General features: G+C 41.0%; 1 protein-coding gene, 1 long non-coding RNA gene and 1 pseudogene across 4 annotated transcripts in view; 1 reads left to right on the forward strand and 2 right to left on the reverse strand.

Annotated features, from left to right (window-relative positions):
* The window catches only part of LOC309659507 (monocarboxylate transporter 1-like), a 147,179-nt gene that overhangs the window by 57,944 nt on the left and 74,030 nt on the right, over positions 1-15,205 (forward strand). The window lies entirely within an intron of this gene.
* Positions 7,659-10,120, reverse strand: LOC309660020 (ribosomal protein eL22-like pseudogene; annotated as a pseudogene). Its single transcript has one exon. The product of its transcript is annotated as a ribosomal protein eL22-like pseudogene (transcript).
* Positions 10,797-15,205, reverse strand: part of LOC309660185 — a 41,357-nt gene continuing 36,948 nt past the window's right edge. The window contains exons 3-4 of one of the 2 annotated variants that reach the window (XR_014263246.1): positions 13,590-13,710; positions 10,797-13,456 (exon numbers count right to left, since the gene is read on the reverse strand). This is a non-coding gene — a long non-coding RNA (uncharacterized lncRNA). Of the gene's footprint in view, positions 13,711-15,205 lie in introns of both variants that reach the window. The other variant, XR_014263247.1, reaches the window with a different exon arrangement.

A 15,205-nucleotide genomic window follows, 5' to 3' on the forward strand; every position in this document is an offset into this window, starting at 1 on the left:
AGAATGTGGTCCATCTCAGGAGAGAGCGGCCCTGAAATATGGGGTGGTTAGTTTTTATGGGCTGGGTAATTTCATAGGCTAACGAGTGAGAGGATTATTCCAACTATTTTTGGGGGGAAAGAGGCAGGGATTTCTAGGAATTGGCCACCGCCCACTTTTTGGCCTTTTATGGTGGGCCTTGGAACTGTCATGGCACAAGTGGGTGTGTCATGTAGCGTGTGCTAATGTATTACAGTGAGCATATAATACTGCTCAGTGTCCCCTGGAAGTCGAATCTTCTGCCGTCTTGGCCTAATCAGTTCTAACCAGTTTTTGTCATATCCAGTTTTTCTCAACAGCTGTATCATTCTTTAAGGGTTGTGCCCTGCCCCCTTCCCTCCTGTCTCAGTATGTGTTCCAGAGCCTAGGTCTCCAGACATTTGCAGCTTCTGCTTTCTTTCAGAACACAGCCTGCAGACTGCCAAATAAGAAAGCCAGTCTAGCCTCCTGGAGGGTGAGAGGTGTGGCGACCCACTGGAACTCCCAGAATTGGTAAAGTTAAAATTTTAAGCTACAGAAGATACAGAAAGAAATCTTATCTGAACTTCCCATACCTGAGTAAAGGAGAGCCTCCTGAAAATACCAATACCCCCTCTTCCCAGGGAGTTTCCTGCAAATTCAGCTACCACTGCCTATTTCTATTAGCATCAGAAAGCCCAGTAGAACTTTCCCTACTTTCCCACTGAGGGTCATGGGGAAGTTTTTGGATTAATAGGACTGTTCTCTTATCTTTATTGTGGTGTTAGTTACATGATTTTATATGTTTGTCAAAACTTGCAGTACTATATACCCGCAAAAGGGTAAATTTTCCTGTGTATGAATCATAACTTAATAAAGAAAATAGAAAAATACGGTCCTGTAACAGGGAAGAGCTAAATCGGACTCCACGTTGGATCTGTTTCTTTGACTTTAACCTTTGCTTTTCGTTGCTTTTGTTATTATAATCATACAAAATGGCCTGCCTCAGGGAAACCTGCCCACCTCTGAATGGCTGCAAGAAAAAAGAAACTAACACATCCCCTCACCGAGGCTGGTCATTCCAGGAGATGTTTTGCAAGACTGATGGCCCTTTTACTTGACTTCCTCACCGCCTCTCCCTCTCTAATTCTATAAAAGAAATTGGCATCCAGACTCAGATACGATGGTTTATCGGAGACACGAGTCTGCCATCTTCTCGGTCTGCCGGCTTTCCCAGTGAAGTCGTATTCCCTGCCTCAGCACCTCGTCTCCAATTCATTGGCCTGTCGTGCGGCGAACAGAGCGAGCTTGGACCCGGTAACAGTCAGATTTGAGGTATATTTTGAATGTAGAGCAACAGGACCTGCTGATGGATTGAACCATGACGGGCAATAACAGTGACTCATCCCACAGCTTAAGTACAATAAGTCCACAAATTTTTTGATATGCTTTTCTTCAAAGGTGGAGCCTAATTCATCTCCCTTTAGGTTATGGGCTAAATCTCACAACTCACTTCCGTTTAACAGAATGTGGCAGAAATGATGCTGTGTGAGAGATTAGGACATAAGAAGAATAGGGGGCTCCTTCTCGCTCTCTCTCTGGCATCCCTTTCTCCACAGGAGTCAGCTGCCACATCATGAGCACATTCAAGCAGCGCTCTGGAGAGGTCTTATAGCAAGGGGTAGGGGTTTCCTGTCAACAACCCGCACTGACTTGCCAGGAGAGGAGGTGAGAAGATAAGGGAAGTAGGTGTAAGGTAGGAGAGTGATGAGCGGGGAACTTTGAGGAAGGCTCTCTGCAAAATTGTAACTGTCACATTTGGAACACCAAGGTTATCCTTTAGAAGCCTCTTTAACTCAAGGTACCCAAGGCCTCAAACTCTCTACCAAAATCTATTCTCATCTCCTTTATTCATATAAGCCTTGCTTGATGACAGATTAAAGTATTCGGCTTCCCAGGGGTATTTGCATTCTTATCAAGAGGTATACATCGGAGAAGTAAAATAGGAATTATTTGATAGGAGGTGGGAAGATTTCTTGAGATCCCACACTTGGTTGTTTGCCAACTGCCTAAGATCACTCTGAGTGGGAAAGCTTTTTCTCTCACTCTAGGAGGCACCTGAGAGTTGTCCTAGAGCCAAGAGCTGGCTGAGTAAAGCAAAGATTAAGGGAAGAAGGTAGCTGCCATATTGGAGAAAGTGGATCCATTTATTAGCTCTGAGACCAGAATGGAGCAGCCTAGAGCTGACAGTGAAGGGAACCCTTAGTGAAAGCACTTGAGTGGCCTAAACTGATCCAAGGATGGGACGAGAGGCAAGAGTGAGGGGAGGTCAGAATTAGAATGAGAGGGAATTCCCTGGCTGTCCAGTGGTTGGGATTCCGGGCTTTCACTGTCTAGGGTGAAGGTTTGATCCCTGGTCCCCTGGTCGGGGAACTAAGATCCTGCAAGCTGTGTGCTGAGGACAAAAAAAACTTAGAATGAGAAACCATTTCGGTGTTAAGCTGGGCTTGGATTCAGGGAGTGGAGATGAGGAAGATATGTCCGTCTTGGAAATCACTTTCCCCATATCCATCTTTGGTCCAGGCAGGGGAGAATACAGGGAGGCTTCAATGGAACTAACTGGCACTGCCCTTCCTTTCAAATCTAATTTAAGATTAGATTCTTATGGTACTGTACCTGGGGTGGGCAGTGAGGGAAAATTCAGAGACCTGGGAAATAGGAGAAAAGGACGTGGGGACACGAGTGATGGGGGAGCCTAGGCTGTTTAGTTGTCTGAAAATTTCCCTACCAAGGCCAGGATAACCTCGAGGCAAGGAGGCACGAAATTTAAGGAGATACTCACTCTCAAGGTCATACAGATGTAGAGCTGGTCCCAGAGAGTGAGTACCTCCTTAAGTTTTGTGCCATAGGGGCCTCATTTGCATCACCCTAGTCCCAACCCTGATCCCTTTACCAACTCTTCTTTGGCTCTAACCATGTCCTAAAAATGAACAAAAGTTAGAGAAAACCTGAAAGGTCTAATTTCTCTTGCTGGACGGCTGTTTTCATCATGCTGAGTCTCTGACACTGCTTTCTTTGGTTTGTGCTCTCAGACCCATTCATCATTGGGCTCTGTGCAGGAAACAAACCACTCTCCACGTTCCAGATACAAAGTCCCAGATTCACTCCTTCCTGTCAATTCACCCTTCATACTTCCCACATTCACCACCTGCCAGTCAGGACCACAGCTCCTCAGACATGACTTACAAACATGCTAACCATCTCTATTAGTGACAGGATATCTGAATTGAGCCTTCCCAAATCTCCAGTCATCCAGAGTTTCCTATGCAGGATGGCATGCTTGGTAATTTGAGCTCCAATCCCAGCTATGTTCATATAGATTCCTCCACTCTATCGTCTCCTTATATGACCACAAAAGACTGGAAACATTTTAAATGCTTACAGTAAAAAACTAGGGAACACATCCTAAAATGCCCCCATCTGGCTGGCTTCCCATGACCAGATGAGCCTCTCAGCAGAGCCAGTGTCAGGCTAGGGATGGGAATAGCCAAATGGAGGGCTCTGGCCATTCCTCCCATCACATATTCCTGCACCGCATAGGTCCCCACCTTCCGTGTGGGGTGGGCCATTTGGTGCTTCTCCTGGAACTCTTCAGTTTGTGCTCCACATCTAGTCTGTGCAAAAATATAATAAAACCTGAACTTACCATTGAACTGGACTAAAGCCCTAGTGACCATTTAAACTGAAAGGCATTTTTAGTTCTGAATATTTTATGACAGGTGATCAGAGTAGAACAACAGCATGATTTATTAATGGGCGATCACCCATCGCGTGTATTAGTATATTTTGCAGCACGGTGTCAACTAGATGGACATTAGCATCAAGGGACAAGTCTAATGTGGCCAAGTGTATTATCCAACTGCACAAAACTTATCCCAGGGACTCATCATGAGGGCCTGTCAATCACCATTCCGTGGGGTAGGGAGGGCCCTGGTCATGTCCCAGGCACAGTCAGTCTGGGCTCAGATGCACCTTTCTCTAGCAGAAATGTTGATTTCCGACACCTGAATTGGAGCTCAACATTGTAGCTATTCAACAAGGGATTGACAAGAAGTAAATAGGCTTTTTAGCATTAGGAGGGATTTAGGTTGCCATGAGAGAAGCTCACAGTAATAAGCAGTTCTAGTCTCTCATGTTGGAATGCTGTTTTCATCCTGTTGAGTCTCTTACACTGCTCCTTTGGGCAATGTTGTCAAACCCATTTAGTGCTTAGCGTTCTGCACAAGGAACTGAAACCCCTCTGGGTGTTCAAGGTGCTTTAAGTAGAAAGGGATTTATTACAGGACACTCAAATTGGTTGGAAAAGCTGGAGCAGTAAGATAACTCCCTGAATTCCACAGAACTAACTACCTCAAAAAGACTGTAAGTCCAACCTGGACCTTTCTGTAGTTTGTTATCATGTACATATTAATTTACTATTAAGGAAATTAAACTATTAAACATATTGGGTTGGCCAAAAACTTCGTTTGGGTCTTTCCATATGTCTTACGGAAAAACCCGAATGAACTTTTTGACCAATCCAATATATTCTGAGAGTAATATAATACAAAACCTACTCTATTCTGCATTATTTTTTTCATGAAATTCTGGCTTTTCAAGCCTATTTTGTATCAACTTGAGCTGCTGCAGCCCTAGATGAGTATGCGTATTTCACCCCAGCTTCAGCAGAATTGGGCATTTTCATTAAACATTTTTTCTAAGATTTTTATAATTGAGACATTTTTATATAAAAAATTATTCTTAGATCATCTTAGATGACACCCTGCGCAAGAAAATCCCAACAGAATGGTGGATCCCAGGAGCACAGATGGAGGTGGGAAATGTAATTTTTTTTCATTAATTAAATGCTGCCACACTTGAAAAAAATTCTTAAAGATTAACATTTTCCTTTCCACTTGTGTGTAGTAGTCTACTCTTTTCATTTTCTGTTTGCGAGTTATCTCTTCTTATTCATTGACTATCTATTGAGGGACTATTATTATTAGTATTTATTTATTTATTTATTTATTTTTGGCTGTGTTGGGTCTTCATTGACGCGCGCAGGCTTTCTCTGGTTGCGGCAAGCAGGGTTACTCTTTGTTGCAGTGTGCGGGCTTCTCATTGCAGTGGCTTCTCTTGTTGCAGAGCACAGGCTCTAGGTGTGCGGGCTTCAGTAGTTGCAGCACGTGGGCTCAGTAGTTGTGGCTCGCGGGCTCTAGAGCGTAGCCTCAGTAGTTGTGGCACACGGGCTTAGTTGCTCCACGGCATGTGGGATCTTCCTAGACCGGGGCTCGAACCCATGTCCCCTGCATTGGCAGGTGGAGTCTTAACCACCAGGGAAGTCCAAGGACCTATTTTAAGCATAAGTTTATTTACTTATTTTTTCTACACATCTGGGCATTTAATTAGTGGCATGTTTCAAGTGTCAGTGCTGTTTGTCTATTAATAGAAAAGAGCTCGGAATTTGAATTCTAGAGGTACTTACGTGGCCTTGACTAGCTCCTTTATGATGTCCAGTCTTCACAGCTGCCTAGGAGAAGCAGGGAGCCAGGTCTCTGGGGATGGCTCCGAAATTAGCCATGTCAGTGGAGTATGTAGAGCTGACACAGTCAAATAACCAGATGTGGCCAACCTCTGAGTCGTGCTGCAGTGTCCATCTTAGCGGGGCCCAGGAAGACTGGCCACAGGCACCGCTGTTCAGTGGTGACGATGGAACTACAAACAAATCCTATAGTTTCTCATTGCAATAGCAGGACAAAAAAATACTTGGATCCAGTCTGAGCCTTTGTGCAAAAACTAAAAGCATGTGAACTTTAAACGTGTTTAAAATATTAAAAATCTGTTAAAGTCAAAACTGCAGAAGCTTATAAAGTAATATACAGGTGGTTATTTGAAATATTCTGTCCAAGGCTGGCTGATCACCCACCAACCCCATCACTGATTTCATCCCAGCCCCACACTGTGTTCCAGGCAGCAGCTGGGCAAACAAGCTCGGAGAACGGTTCCTTCAAGATCAGCCAGATAGAGCTTAGGTTAAATGTACTTCCCATGAAATTACCCAGAGACATTTCGATGGAATTCTGTACACGTCAAAACTCAACATAATTAAATATAAACTTGATACTATAGCATGCTTAGGAAATAGTATAATTTTGATTTGTGTGCCTTTTATTGTTTCCATGCTCGTCATACCCAAATGTAGTTGACATGAACCATTTTACAGACGAGTTGCTTGGGAGATAGAAGTACTGTTTGCTGTGAATTCAAAAAGCACTCATGGGCTTCCCTGGTGGCGCAGCGGTTAAGAATCTGCCTGCCAATGCAGGGGACACAGGTTCGAGCCCTGGTCCGAGAAGATTCCACATGCCATGGAGCAACTAAGCCCGTGTGCCACAACTACTGAGCCTGTGCGCCATAACTACTGAGCCCATGCACCACAACTACTGAAGACCTCATGCCTACAGCCCGTGCTCTACAACAAGAGAAGCCACCGCAATGAGAGGCCCAAGCACCGCAATGAAGAGTAGCCCCTGCTCGCCGCAGCTAGAGGAAGCCCACGCACATCAACAAAGACCCAACACAGCCAAAAAAAAAAAAAAAAGCACTCGTATGGGGCCCTTACAACCCCATCTCGTCTCATCGTCTTATCTCTTGATTTCTTGCTATTAATTTTTTGGTGTGATTTTCCTTTTTCTTTTCTTTTTGATTAAAAAATATATGTATTTATTTGTTATTAATTTTTTTTAAAATAAAAATTTTTAAATGAATAAAATAAAACATAACATTAAATAATGTATTTATGTAGTATAGATTTTAACCCTTTGGGACTTCTTAATAATACAAGTATTAGTTCATCTGTTTTCCCAAACAGCTCCTTTCTTTTTATGTCTTCCACTAGTATAGTACTTTTAAGGATATATATATATATACATATATATATATATATATAGCCTATGTAATGTTGTTAATAACAGTTATCATGTATTGAGCCCCTATTCTGTGCTAGACAGCAGGTTATTGATAAGCAGTATCTCCTTTAATCTTCTAAACAATTCATTTTACAAAAGAAGAAACAGTCTCTGAAGAGATAAGCAACTTGCAAGAAGTTTTATGACATGATCATAATTTGAATGCAGATCTTTCTGACTCTATATTCTATGTTCAATTCACCCATGACCTACTCTCTCTTTCTAATTAAATACTCCTTTAATTACCTTTTTGTCAATATTTTTCTCTGCATTTATTGAGCTGGTCATAATGATTTCTCTCCTATAGGGTTAGGGCTAGGTAAGTTACACTGATTTTTTTAAGACAATTTAAAATTTCATATTAATATTTTTAAGAGATTTATAGTGAATATGAATATAATAGAAAAATTAAAATTACAAAATTAAATTAAAACAATTATGATTTAATCAATCAGCATAAATGGGCTATACGGCAGAAGAAAGTATTCAACAAAACTTTAATGACTTACAAAAACCAAAATTTAAATTCTCTGATGTGGGACTTCCCTGGTGACTCAGTGGTTAAGAATCTGCCTGCCAATGCAGGGGACACGGGTTCGAGCCCTGGTCCGGGATGAGCTCACATGCCGTGGAGCAACTAAGCCCGTATGCCACAACTACTGAGCCCACGTGCCGCAACTACAGAAGCCCGTACGCCTAGAGCTCATGCTCTGCAACAAGAGAAGACACTACAATGAGAAGCCCGCACACTGCAATGAAGAGTAGCCCCCGCTTGCCAGAACTAGAGAAAGCCCTTGAGCAGCAATGAAGACCCAATGCAGCCAAAAGTAAATAAATAAAATAAATTTATAAATAAATAAATAAATAAATAAATTCTCTGTTATGAGTTGGTGGGGACTCTCTCCATCTAGCAGTTCAAAGTATTCTTTATCTCAATATGTTGCTATTATACTATTAATCTTTCTGTCGTACTTTCTTCCTTCCTGACGTCCTTCCTTACAAGATTTCTTCTTTTTTTAAAAAAAATAATTAATTAATTTATATTTTGGCTGTGCTGGGTCTTCGTTGCTGCATGCAGTGGGTTTCAGTAGTTGTGGCATGCGGGCTCAGTACTTGCGGTGAACAGGCTTAGTTGCTCTGCGGCATGTGGGATCCTCCCAGACCAGGGCTCGAACCCATGTCCCCTGCATTGGCAGGCGGATTCTTAACCACTGAGCCACCAGGGAAGCCCAAGATTTCTTCTTTTATCATTTTCTTTCTGTTTAGAGAGTTTCCTTTAGCCATTCTTTTAGGATAGGTCTGCTGGACAAATTCTCCTAATTTTCCTCCCTCTGAGAAAGTCTTGATTTCTCCTTCATTCCTGAAGGATATGTTTGCTGGATATAGAATTCTAGGTTGACACTTCTTTTCTTTCAGCACATGAAAAATGTGCCACCTCCTTCTGGCCTCCATGGATTTTGATAAGAAAACCTGCTGTCATTCAAAGTGTTTATCCCCTATAAATAATGCATCTTTTCTCTTTTGCTGCTTTCAAGATTTTTTCTTTGTTTTTAGTTTTCAGATGTTTGACTATGATGTGTCCTGGCATAGATTTTGAGGGTTTGTGCTATTTGGGATTCACTCAGTTTCCTGAATTTGTAAGCTTATGTCTTTTGGACAAATTTTCAGGAAATTTAGGAAATTTTTCAGCCATTATTTCTTTGAATACTTTTTAATCTCTGCCCCCTTTCTTGCTCTTTCTAAGACTCTGGTGACACAACCACTAGATTTTTTGTATAGCTCCACAAGTCCCTGATTCTATGTTCATTTTATTTTTCTGTCTATTTTATCTCTGTTGTTCAGATTGAGTTATTTCTATTGTTCTATTTTCAAGTCCATGGATTGTTTCCTCTGTTTCTTCAGTTCTGCTATTGAGCCCATCCATTGACTTTCAGTTTGATTACTGTATTTTATATTTAAGTTCTAAAATTTCCATTTACCCGTTTCTTATCTTCTATTTCTTTACTGAGACTTTCTGTTTTCGTTGGTTTCAAATCTGTTCATAATGGCTCACTGATACATTATTATGATGGCTTCTTCAAAATCTTTCTTCGACAGATCATTCTAACATCTATGTCATTTGGATATGGGTATCTGATTATTGCCTTTTCTCATTCATATTGAGAGATTTTCCTGATTCTTGGTTTGAGTGATTTTTGATCAAAGCATGAACGTTTTGGGCATTATGTTATAAAACTTTGGGTTTTATTTAAATTTTATGTTTTAGCAGACCTCCTCTGACACTGCTGTGGTGCCACCTTGTTCATCTCCACAGAGAAGGCTTTGCATGGGTCTAGGATTTTCAGCATGGTTTGCAAAGCTCTTGCTGATTTTTCAAAGTATTGTTATGTGCAGTAATAAAACCACTGGTAGAGGGGATGGGAAAGCACAGGTAAATCAGCCCAGGTATGCCGACCTGGCTGACTCATTTTTTTTTTAACAGATTACAATATCTTATTCACTAATAAACTAAAAGTCCATTTCTAGATGTTTATTTCTCCTGCATGCCTCATTTGTTTTCAAAGCCCTATAAGGGGCAGCTTCACCTAGTCCTCAGACTCAGATCCATCTTCATCTTGACTAATCTGGAAGTAACAAACTTCATAAGTCTCCTTGTCAGATGCAACCACATAAAGTCAATCATGAAGATTGTTCTCCTTAAGATATTTTGTGGTAAGATATTTCAAATACCTTTTAGAGAACTATTTCTCAGGAACAATTATGATTTTATTCTTGAAGCATTCAATGGGAATGACATTCCCAAGATCTCCAGTTTTTCCATTGACTTTAACCTTCTCTCATGGAAACTGTTCAAAATTTCCAGAATCAAACTTCTATCTTCTACTGGATGAGTAAGGTCCAAATTAAACTTCCAGGTTGACTTCTTAGGCTTCTTGTGGCGGCACCACCTGAAGACTGGCTGGGCAATTAGAGAGAGACTGGCTGACTCATTTAAGAGAGAATTAGTCAATAGCCAATGAGAACAGGCTCTGCCATGGTCTGAATGTCTGTGAACCCCACACATTCATGTTGAAATCCTAACCCCAAAGGTGGTGGCATTAGTAGGTGGTGGCTTTGGGGGGGATACTCATAAATGGTATTAGTGCCTTATAAAAGAAGATCCAGGAGATCCCTAGCCATGTGAGGACACAATGAGACATCTCCGACCCGGAAAAAAGCCCTCACCCGACCGTGCTAGCATCCTGATCTTGGACATCAAACTTCTAGAACTGTGAGAAATAAATTTCTGTTGTTTATAAGCTATCCAGTCTGTGTATTTTGTTATAGCAGCTTGAAAGGACTAAGACAGGTCCCCTATGAAAGGGGGCCCCCCGGCCAGGGTGAACGGGAGGACAAGAAGGGGCATTTTGCAATCCACCAGGGTTTGAATGGCAGCCAATTTAAAAAATCAACATAAAAAAAGTTATTATAAAGCTATAATTAGAGGAGGCTGTGGTAAGCAATTGGTCTCCATGCTTTTGAGTCAGAACTGAATCAGATTCCTATAAAATTGAGTCAGAACACCAAGGGCCTGTCCAGGTTGCTCATGTACAAACAAAAAAAAAAGGTTTATAATAATTAGTTAGTTCCAGATTGAAGGAGGTGGTTGGAGAGCTAAATTTATACCACACAATGCCTGGTCATGTTTAGGTTTTCACAGAAGAGGATGAGTTACTGGGAACTTCATTAAATAGCAATTTCAGAAAAGTTGGGAATCCATTGCTGGCAATAACTAGGAGCCCTAGCAAAGAATCCTCTTGTTTGATAGTGAGCCTGGAAAATGAATGGTTTGCAGATAGCCTGCAAGTGAGAGCTTTGCCTTCCTGGTATAAATCATGCCCTAGGCAATGAACTTTGGCTTGACAAAACTGTAACTTTTCTTTGGAAACTTATGATATTCTAGCTAAAAAATTAAATGGACTGATACCAGTTCTAGAGCTCACTTCATCTTTAGAATACAGCAAAATGTTAACTATGTACTGGATGAACATAAAATAACAAGGTAATCTAAGGTCTTTAAAGTCCTATTAAGAATTCGTGAAAAGTGGGTGGTTGCTTAAGTAAACCCCTGAGGGACCTCTGTGGAGATCTTCACTTTGGGCTTTATTAGGACACAAGAATATAGGTAAGTCTGGGTCCAAACGAACTATAACCTCATTATGAACTGAAGAATCCTCATGAATTTCAAGGAAGTAGTGATCAGAAGAGTGTTTATTCTGGCAATGCCATTTGCACTATTAAGTTAGTGGATCATGTCACAAGAGAAAAGAATGTTTTATGGTGTGAGGTCTACTTTTTTATTATCCCGAACAGAAAATCTGTACCCATTAAAAAATAACTCCCCATTCCTTCCTCCTTCCAGCCCCTGATAACCTCTATTCTATTCTCTCTGTCTATGAATTTGCCTATTCTGGATACCTCATATAAGTGGAATCCAAGGGACATGCTCTGGCAAGACAGGGTGACAGATAAACTACCTTCTAAGGCTCATGGGTCTTATTACCTGCAGGACTAGTGTAGCCTGGTGTTAAGAGCACGTATTGTCATCAGATGACCTGGATTTGAATCCTAGCTCCACTACTTCTATTTCTCTTTTTAAATTTTTATATTGCGGTAAAATGCACATAACATTAAATTTACCATCTTAATCATTTTTAAGTGTACAGTTCAATAGTGTTAAGTACATTCACATTGTGCAATCAATCTGCGAGACTCTTTTCATCTTGCAAAACTGAAACTCTGTACCTATTAAACAACAACTTCCTACTCCCTCCTCTCCCCAGTCCCTGGCAGCCACCATTCTACTTTGCGTCTTTCTAAATTTGACTGCTCTAGGTATCTCATATATGTGGACTCATACATCATTTTTCCTTTTGTGACTGGCTTATTTCACTTAGCAAAATGCTTTCAAAGTTCACCCATGTTGTGGCATGTATCAGAATTTCATTATTTTTTTAAGGCTGAATAATATTCCATTGTATGTATATACCACATTTTGTTTTTTCATCTGTTGATGAACATTTGGGTTGTTTCCACCTTTTGGGTATTGAAAATAATGCTGCTATGAACATGAGTATACAAATATCTGAGTCCCTGCTTTCAGTTATTTTGTGTATATAACCAGCAGTGGAATTGCTGGATCACATGTTTCAAATGCCAAACTATTTTTCATTCCCACCAGCAAGACACCAGGTTCCAATTTTTCCACATCCTTGTCACAGCTTGTTCTTTTCTTTCTTTCTTCTTTTTTCTTTGTTTGATATAGACATCCTAATGGATGGGCCATGTGAAATGGTATCTCACTGTGGTTTTGATTTGTATTTTCTCTAATGGCTAGTGACATAGTGACACTGAGCATATTTTCATGAGCTTATTGGTCATTTGTATATCTTCTTTGGAGAACTGTGAAGTCTTTTACTCATTTTTGTTTTGTTTTGTTTCCTTTGTTTTGTTTTTGGCCATGTGTGCAGCTTGTGGGACCTTAGTTCCCTGACCAGGGATCAAACCGGGGCCCACTGCAGTGAAAGCACAGAGTCTTAACCACTGGACGTCCAGGGAATTCCCTTTTGCTCATTTTTTTTTTTAACACTTTTATTAGAGTATAATTGCTTTACCTTTTGCTCATTTTTGAATTGGGTTGTTTGTTTTTTGTTGTTGATTTGTAGGAGTACTTTATATATTCTGAATAGTAATCCCTTTTCACATATATGATTTGTGAATATCTTTTCCAATTCCATGGGAGAGAATTCCCACTCACTTTTGCCTTCTCTAAACTCTATTTGCAAGTTGAAGTCTTCAGATACCTGTCCCCTTTTGGGACTGTCTCTGTTGTTATCAAGTAGTTTGTGCCTGTCCTGACTTTTCAGCTGGCATATAGACTATGGTTTTGATCTCCGCTTCCCCACCCCATCACCATAACAGCACTTAGCACGGTTCTGGGATAGGCGGTATCCAGAGACACAGCCTCTTATAACTAGGAGCGATCCTACACACATCTTTTTTTTTTTTTAATAAGTTTATTTATTTTATTGTTTACTTTTTGGCTGCGTTGGGTTTTTGTTGCTGTGCATGGGCTTTCTCTGGTTGCGGCGAGTGGGAGCTACTCTTCATTGCGGTGCGCAGGCTTCTCATTGCAGCGGCTTCTCTTGTTGCGGAGCACAGGCTCTAGGAGCGCGGGCTTCAGTAGTTGTGGCACGCGGGCTCAGTAGTTGTGGCACGCGAGTTCTAGAGCACAGGCTCAGTAGTTGTGGCTCACGGGTTTAGTTGCTCTGTGGCATGTGGAATCTTCCCGGACCAGGGCTCTAACCCATGTTCCCTGCATTGGCAGGCAGATTCTTAACCACTGCGCCACCAGGGAAGCCCTGTACACACATCTTAATACAACTTCCTCTCTGAAGTTCAGAGACCAACAGCTAGTTGGAGATAGAAACAAGACCCAGTTCCAGAATGCAGGGTCCACTCACCTGTTTCTTCTCTTGTCTCTCCATGCTCTCTCATATTCCACCCTTCAGACACACTGAATTATGGGACGTTCCACATACTCACCATGTCAGTTCTCTCAGTGGAGCCGATATAGATTCTGGAGGTCAAATCCCAGTTCTGCCTCTTCCTGAGCTGTGTGATCTTGGGCAAGGTACCAAATCTCTCTGTGCCTCAGTTTCCACATCTATAAAATTGGGACTGTATTAGTACCTCCCTCATGTAATTGTGAAGATTCATGAAGAGAGTACATATGCACAATCCCTGGTCCATAGTAAGTACACAATACACTTTAGCAATACCATTATTGCCTTTTGGACTTTGAATTTGCTGTTCTCCCTGCTTATATTAAATTCCCTTACTCTAGATGTCACCTCCCACCCTAAATGCTTTCATCTAACTATGTTGTCTCCTCTAGGAAGTCTTCCCTGATTCCTGTAGAGTGAGATGGATTAAGGGTACCTTCTCTGTATTCTTAATATCTCTTACGAAAATATTCATTCTTACTGTATATTAGGTATTGCTGTAGGCACTGTGGTTAAAATAATGGACAACAGAGAAACAATATTCCTATCCTCAGGGAGCTAAAGTTCTAGTGATAAGTTCACTGGAAAAAAATAAAGCAGGAAAGGAGATCCAAATAGTCAAGGGTTGCAATTTTAAATGGGATTGCCAAGGACTCCCTCACTAGAGAAGGTCATACTTGAGTGAGGACCTGAGGAGGTTGAACTCTCTTTGACTAGAGTTCAACCAGAGAAACTCCTAGTTATTGCTTGATTGAATAACTCAGGACTATATCCTAGCCAAGTTGACACATAAAACTGACCAACACAGGAGGTAAATGAGCTAGGCATGGAAATATCTGGGAGAAGAGTACTCTAGATAGAGGGAACACTCATGTAAAGCCCTGAGTTAGAAGCACTTGAGGAATATTCCAGGAACAGTAAATAAGCCAGCGTGCGTAGAATGCAGAAAGCAAAGAAGGAAGTAGCAGGATATGGAGTCAGAGAGAAAATTATGAGCCAGATCATGTGTGGCTTGGTAAGCCATTATGATGAATCTTCCAATCCATGTAGGCCTTTGGAAACACTGGCCAGTGGTGGTTTTAATTTTTTCAACAGCTTTATTGAGATATGATGGATAATAAACTGCACATGTTTAAAGTGTACAATATAAGTTCTGACATATGTATACTCCAGCGGAACCATCACCATATTCAAGATAATGAACATGTCTATCGTAACCAAAAGTTTCCTTGTGCCCTTTTGTAATCCCTTCTCCTGCTCACCATCACCCTTCTCCTCTTCCCTCGGGCAATTACTGACCTACTTTCTGTCACCGTAGATTAGTTGTATTTTCTAGAATTTATGTAAGTGGAATCATACAGAACGTATGTGTTTTTGTCTATCTTCTTTTACTCAGCATAATTAAGATTCATGCATGTTGTTGTTTGTATCAGTAGTTTGTTCCTTTTTATTGCTGAGTAGCATTCCATTGTACTGCTATACCACAATTTGTTTATACATTCACATGTTGATGGAAATTTGTGTTTTTGGTGGTTAATTTTACATGTCAACTTGACTGGGCTAAGGGATGCCCCAATAGCTGGTAAAACATTATTTCTGAGTGTGTTTGTGAGGGTGTCTCCAGAAGAGATTACCATTTGAATCAGTAGACTGAGT

This window comes from Balaenoptera physalus, assembly GCF_965194825.1.
Source record: "Balaenoptera physalus genome assembly, chromosome: 1".
In the NCBI taxonomy this organism is placed as follows: Eukaryota; Metazoa; Chordata; class Mammalia; order Artiodactyla; family Balaenopteridae; genus Balaenoptera; species Balaenoptera physalus.